Source organism: Pongo abelii, chromosome X (genome assembly GCF_028885655.2).
Source record: "Pongo abelii isolate AG06213 chromosome X, NHGRI_mPonAbe1-v2.0_pri, whole genome shotgun sequence".
In the NCBI taxonomy this organism is placed as follows: Eukaryota; Metazoa; Chordata; class Mammalia; order Primates; family Hominidae; genus Pongo; species Pongo abelii.
Window position 1 is genome coordinate 36086442 of NC_072008.2, and position 7916 is coordinate 36094357.

Sequence of the window (7916 nt, forward strand, 5' to 3'; positions counted from 1 at the left end):
CTGATTTGGCATCTCCTATGGCTGAATTACAGAGCAGAGTTTCCAGTGCCGAGGATGGAAGTTCTACCTTCTCCCTTTATCTCTGGCTGTCCTCGGGGATATTTGTCTCTTTAGGCACTCCTAATGCTTTCTATGGATTGAGTCATGAGCAGGTCTCTTATCCGGGAACCCAAAATAATGGAGAACCTAGTTGTGTACCTCAATTTGACTTTTTCCTGTGTAGAAACTGTAAGTCAGGGGAAATTGTTTGCACACTTGGTGCTGGTGAGATTGGCAGGAGGAGCATTGCAGGTATGGAAGTTTGATTCTTTTACTGTCTACTTGGAGTTTTTCGCATCTCTGTGGCCCTGGGAATTGTCTTATTCCCATATTTGACTACTGTGATCTTGCTGATGATAATCTCAGTGCTGCATGTCTGTTCTTGGTTTTCTGCGAGGTGAGGAGGTAGTAAAGACAAATTACTTCCACACCACCATTTTTCCTCAATTGGGTTTCTATACAGTAAAAATGAAAAATCTTTTAAAAAATAAGAATATATTCCTATTTACATAGCATCAAAAATAATAAAATACTTTAGACTAAACGGAGGTGGTAAAAGATGTGTACAATGAAAACTACAAAACACTGAAGAAAGAAATTAGAGAAGACACAAATAAATGGAATGACATCCTGTGTTCATAGGTTGGATTAATATTGTTAAAATATCCATATAACCTGAAGCATTTTACAGATTAAATCCAATTCCTATTAAAATATCATTGATTTTTTTGAAGAAATAAAAAAGTCTAAAATTTATATGGAATCTCAAAGGATCCTGAATAGTCAAGCTGATCTTGAGAAAGAATAAAGCTGAAGGCCTCACACTTCCTAATTTCAAAGCATATTATGAAATCTATGGTAATCAAAACAATATGGTACTGATATAAAGACAGACTTATTGACTACTGAAACAGAATAGAATGTTCAGAAATAAACCTTCATGAACTTGGCCAGTTGATTTTTGACAACGGTGCCAAAACTACACAACGGCATAAAGATAGTCTCTTCAACAAATGATTCTGGGAGAACTTAATATCCACACACAAAAGGATGAAGAGGCACCTTTGTATTACACCATATACAAAAATCAACTCAGAAAGGATTAATGCCATAAATGTTAGACCTGAAATGGTAAAACTCCTAGAAGAAAACATTAAGGAAAGGCTTCATGAAATTGAAATGGGCAATGATTTGTTGGATATGACACCCAAAACACATGCAACAAAATCAAAAATAGACAAATGGGACTACATCAAACATAAAAACTTCTGCCCTGCACAGGAAATAATTAACATACTAAACAGGCAGCCTACAAAATGGGATAATATATGTACAAACCATTTACCAGATAAGAAGTTAATATAAAGAATATATAAAGAATGCCTACAACTCAATAATATTAAAAAGCATGACTAAAAAATGGTCAAAGGTTCTGCACATTGCACCATACTGGGAGTCCAGGTGCCAAGGAAGGGGGAAGGAGAAAAAAGGGCCATGTGCAAATGCCATGGCTGCCATCTTGTTTGAGCCCCCACTTCACACTCTCTGTTCTCCATAATGCATGCTTCTTCCCTCTCTACCCTGCCTGGGCCCTCTGCATTGCCCTGCTTAGCAGGAGTGCAGGGAGAGTTACTGCTCTTCCCTGACTCCTGTATGGAGGCATTTTTCAAAACATCCACAGAATGTGGATTTTGTGGCATTAGCAGCAGTAGTGCCCAGTAAAGCCTACAGTCCTTTTGGGCTTCACATCCTGGAAGAAATCCAGAATTTAACAGTGAAAGATTTACTAGTGCAGGAACTTCCATGGCTGGTATTAAGAAGATTATGAAACTGAATGATGTAAAGATGATCAGCAGAGAAGCTCCTGTGCTCTTTGCCAAGGCAGCCCGGATTTTTATCACAGAGTTGACTCTTTGAGCCTAGATTAACACAGAGGCTAAAAAGCACTGGACTCTATAGGGAAATGATGTCACCATGGGAATTACAAAATTAGATCAGTTAGACTTTCTCATTGATATTGTTTTCACAGATGAACTGAACCCTCCAAAGCATCAGGAGGAGGTGTGCCAGTCTATAACTCCTGCCAAGCCCATCTAGTACTACCTCACGCTGGCTTAGCAGCCCTCCACGGTCCAAGTCTAGGGACAGCAGCAAGGCCAGGAGACCACCAGCTCTATGACCACCATCCAACTTGGGTAGATCATCATGCAGCCTCAGCAGGGCCAGATCATGCCCCTGACAATGCAGGTTGGAGAAGGTCGACAGGTGCAGATTGTCCAGGCCCAACCACAGGGTCAAGCCTAACAGTCCTAGAGTGACACTGGACAGACTATGCAGGTTATGCAACAGATTATTACTAAAACAGGAGAGATCCAGCAGATCCCAGTGCAGCTGAAGTTGGGCCAGCTAGAATATATTCTCTTAGTCCAGGCTGTATCAGGTACTCAAGTCGTGCAGGAACAGACTTAGATGCTTGCCACCAATGCCCAACAGATTACATAGACAGAGGTCCAGTAAGGACAGCGGCAGTTCAACCAGGTCACAGATGGACACAAGCTCTACCAGATCCAGTAAGTCACCATTCCTGTGGACTAGGACCTCACCCAGCCCATGTTCAACCAGTCAGCCAACCAGCTCTCCTACAGGCAGGACCCCCAGGTGACCCACGACTGAGAGTCTGAGCTGGCAAGGCCAAGGACACCCAGCACAATTTTTGCCATACAGCCTTATGGTTATGGGTTATGGGCACAGCCTCTCTCCCCAGAGGACCTCAGCACCTCCTGCAGGCCAGGACACTGGGGCACTTAGGCCTATTGCCTGGGGCCTGAGATTCTTCAACAGAAAAATGTAATTCTTTTTGTTTTCTTTTTTCCATTTATTTTCCTCCAAGGAATCAATATTTCAATATGTCGAGCTGTGTGTCCAATACTATGAAATGAAAATATTAAATGACATATTTACGGCATTTCCTTGAAGAGCGTGGTTTAAGAAATGTTTCCCCCTTTGTTTTTCCTTTTTTTTTTGGTTCTCACTGCCACTTCTTTTTAGGTGCAAATCTCCCAAGAGTGTCCTGTATTTCCTGACTCTTGGAACAACTGCTGCCCCCAAGATTTACCACCTTTTCTACCCTCAGATTGAGTTAGGTGAACGTATATAGCTTCATTTTCAGCAGTGATCCTTTCCCTTGACCTCTGTGTTTTTGTATCCCGAGGCCATGGAAACATTCCTTGCATTTAAGAGACAAATTCATTCCACACAGAGAGTGGGTGAGTTCATTCCTACACCCTTCTTTCCCAGGGACCCAAGAAGACTAGAACTTTGGGCATTTGCTGCCCACCCCCCTTTATTTTAAAATGCATTAAAAATTGTGCTAGTTTCCTTTGCTGCATGGACTTCAAACTACATGAAATGCAATAATTCTCGTTTTAGATTAAAATAGTGGGCAAAGGACTTGAAAAGACATTGTTCCAAAGAAGTTATACAAATAGGCAAAAATCACATGAAAAAGTATGCAACATCATTAGTGATCAAGAAAGTGCAAACCATTGTCTCAATGAGATATCGTGTCATACCTGTTAGGATGGCCACTATCAAAAAAACAGAAAATAACAAGTTTTGGTGAGGATGTAGAATAATTGAAATCGTTACACATTGTTGTTGGGATTGTAAAATTGTGCAGTCACTGTGGAAAACAGTATTATGTTTCCTCAAAAGTTTGAAAATAGGAGCACTACTACTATATGATCCAGGAATCTTACTTCTGGGTATTTATCCAAAAGAATTAAAAACTGAATCTTGAAGAGATATTTGCACATCCATCTTCACTGCAGCAATATTCACAATAGCCAACATGTGGAAGCAACCCAAATGATCATGGATGGAGGAATAGATAAACAAAATGTGGTACATATACAATCAAATATTATTCAGTATTAAAAGAGAAGGAAATCGCAGCACTCTGGGAAGCTGAGGTGGGTAGATCACCTGAGGTCAGCGGTTCAAGACCAGCCTGGCCAACATGGCAAAACCCCGTCTCTACTAAAAAATACAAAAATTAGTTGGGTGTGGTGACAGGTGCCTGTATTCCCAGCTACTCAGGAGGCTGAGGCAGGGAGAATTGCTTGAACCTGGGAGGTGGAAGTTGCAGTGAGCCAAGATCACGCCACTGTACTCCAGCCTGGGCAACAGAGTGAGACTCCATCTCAAAAAAATAAATAAATAAATAAATTAAAAGAGAGAGAGAGAAAGAAATCCTGGCACAACAACATGGATCAACCTTGAGGACATTACGCTAAGTGAAATAAGTCAATCACAAACACATATATAAGATAACTAAATTAAACAAACTTACAGAAACAGAAAATTGAATTATGGTTGTCAGGGTAGAGGAAGGGGAAACGGGCAGTTTTATCAATGGGTAATAGACTTTCAGCCATGCAAGATGAAAAAGTTCTAGATATCTGCTGTACAACATTGTGCCCATAGTTAAAAATACTGTACTTGTCAACTTAAAAATTGTTTAGAGGGTATATTTATTGTGTCTGTTTTACCACAATAAAGAAAATGGGTTGATTAATGTGGAGGACTTGAAACTGCACCTCTCAAATACTCCTTCAAAATAGGACTTGCTGCCCAGCTATGTGGAGTTCTGTCAGCTGACTACCTTCTCTTGTCAGCTCCTACAGAATTTGTCTCAGCTGCAGAGTGTCTCCTGGTTAAACCCCACCTGGCAACCCATGTCCCCTGACTGATGGGGCTTAGAGACTCAGACATTTTATCCTGATTGCAGAGACTCTGAAAGACAATACCGGGCTCCTACTTGATTTGGTCAATGACTTGTGGAACCTGCATAGCTGTTCTTCTTCCTTTGTCCAAATATCCTTCCTCCCATTTTCTTAAGCAGAAATTGATCTGTCTGCTTCCCGCAAAACCAATTGCTGAAAATTCTTGATCGAATGTCACACTTTTGGCGACCCTGCTGATAGTTACAATACAGTCTTTTCTGGTAGTTGAAATATATCTTCAATGAGGATCTCAAATTCTCTCCATCTGTCCATCCATCCATCTGTCATCCTACATATGCAGTCAAAACTTCCAAGTATCTTTTATGTGCTATGTGCTGGCTTCTGTCTTTAGAAAGCTTTTAATCAAACAGAATAAATAAAACATTTATGTGCAAGATGACTATGAAAGGAGTAGGGCAGAAATAGACAAGTAAATAAACTCTGCCAGACTGACATAATATAGAAGCACAGAATTGCAGTGGTGGTAGTGAGAATGAAAAGGGATGGATAGGAAAAAGGAGTGATTTTTGGTGAAAAAAAAAAATAACAGGAGCTGGTGACAGATGGCAATCTGAGACATCTAAAATCCTTTGAAAGGAAAAAAAAAAACTAAAAAGCATCTTATAGGTGCATATAGGCTTTCACAGATCAATTGCTGTAGCTTGCTCTAAACATCTTAAAAGTTTATCCATTAAATAGAACAAACTTTAAACCTTGTTAATGAAAGTCATGTTCTAGTTATAACTAGCACGTGGTTTTAAAAATCCCAGGTCTTTCTTGTTGGTTTGGTTACTGTGATCAATGAAATAGTTCTTATATTTTATTTGTTAGTTGAATAACCTATATCCCACTGATATCCCACATACAACATTTCTAGTGATTAGTAACTACAAACTTTATTAGCCAATTTATTGAAATCACTATGCACATCGATTCTGTTTTAAATTTTTTTGATGTCTCTCTTTCCTCCTACCTTTACTCTATAGTTCTCTTGATAACTGTTAACTTCAACAGTTAAAATTCAAGGTTTAATATGGGTTTATTTTTAAGGGTTTATTTTTCCAATTTCTAAGTCCAGCAGCAAATCTTAGCTCCATGATCTTAATAATATTTCCTCTGTAACAGTGAGAGTCAGTCTCCAACTGAATTTTGTAGCAATCAATGTTTGTAAATATCTAAATCTAACCTTTTGCAGTGCCTTGCTCGACACAATGCTTTCCTGTTATTATACTCTAGCCTGTATTCAAGCTGAAGAGCAGTGGCTTTATACTTTTTGAATACTGAAAATGTTTTAACCTAAAGCTACTAGATCCTCTGCATGACAGTACTTACATTTTACTCTGTCGTTGTTGTTTTTGAGACAACAATTTACTCTAAATTCAACAACACTCTGAAGGAAATTTTTATTGTACTAACTATTAGGGCATGAACTGAAATCCATAAGATCATGTTTAAAAACATCTTAGGCAAATTATCTGTTACACGGTTGTGCATGAGGACAAGTGGAGCCTGTCAACTGCTTTTTATGATTTTGCTGCCCCTCAGGTGTCCCCAGTCCAGAAATTGGAAACTATTTTCAAAGATGATGGAGATTCATTAATAATTTTAGCACTGCAAGACTATTAATGATAATAAGCAGAGATGTTTTGGATAGATTTCATAGAACCCTTATTGGAAAAGAACAAAGCAATTAAAGATAAAGTTTGTCTGTTTCCCTATCATTGGATTTACATCCAATGGGAATATTCTGAAAAAAGATCATTTATTTTTGGAAAATTAGTGTGGTAAGGCAGCCTTAGACTATACTTGGTACATTGTAGTTCCCAGATAATTTTATTTTTTACTTTCCTTCTGTGACACTCCTGTGTGGTCACGTGTCCCTGGGTAATCACACCTTCTGCAATCATATTCCCTCTGAAAGTGATGCCAGATCATTGCCTGGCTTCCTAAGCTTTTGTGGTCATTTCATTATGGCCTAGTTGTTCTAATAACTATACTCTTGCTTAGGCATTAATACCGAACTTTCAAGCTACAAATTTATAAACAACAATATTCTTCTTTAGCATTGTTCTAATCAATGAGAATACCCATTTCGTGGTGTGGTTTCAAGCATTTGACTAGATGGTTGGGGAAAAATATTTTAATAGGGAATTATATAAGATGGAGTTCTATCATGATACAGAGCGTAAGATCTTTTTAAATAACTTATAAAGCCAACTTTGACCTTAGTCTTTGTAAAACCCCCTTCATTTAGAATAGTTTGATTCCAGATATTCCAAGCATAACTGTGACTTCTTTTGGCTTAGTTTACTTCAAAAACCATAAAATCTCCTAAGATATAAAATGAAAATAACCTACAAATATTATCTAGTCTATTATTTAGATAGATCATGGCTGTCTTAAGGTGCATTAAGAAATTTGAATGAATTGCTTAATAAAACTGTGCCTGCTGTGTTCATATGAGCTTATGTCATCATGGTGAAAGTTTTAGCTTTTTGTTACCAGCAGGTTGCAGATGTTGATTCACATAATATATTTAAGGCTTTTGTCCCTGCTCAAGTTTCCTTGGGATTCACCATTAAATATGTAAGGATGAAAACAGGAGAAAAGCTATTATTTCATATAGTTTTACAAATTATTTTTAGATTCAGCCGCCTTAAGTATTTTAAGGCTTATCACATTACCAGAGCAATCTACCATACATCACATTTCTACTCTTTGGATATTAAGACAGTGCAATTTAGTACTTTGTTAAAGTAATCTTGTGTATCTTTCTGAATACTTAAAGAATAAATTTTGCCTTTATATATTTTTGTAATCATGGTTATTTACATATATATTTGTAAAGACAAAATTTACAAATTTAGAGTATGTATACGTGCATATATGTATATACACACATACACACATATGAGTTCTTGCTGAAACAAATATATTTAGGGATTGGTAATTTCTCCTTTTTATCACAATTCATTTTTGTTTGTTTCTTTGGTTTTTGAGATGGAGTTTCATTCTTGTTGCCCAGGCTGGAGTGCAATGGCACTATCTCGGCTCACTGCAACCTCCGCGTCCCAGGTTCAAGTGATTCTTCTG

General features: G+C 38.0%; 1 pseudogene; it reads left to right on the forward strand.

Annotated features, from left to right (window-relative positions):
- The first annotated feature begins 1692 nt into the window (after positions 1-1692).
- Positions 1693-2541, forward strand: LOC100454416 (nuclear transcription factor Y subunit gamma-like; annotated as a pseudogene).
- Positions 2542-7916: the final 5375 nt, after the last annotated feature.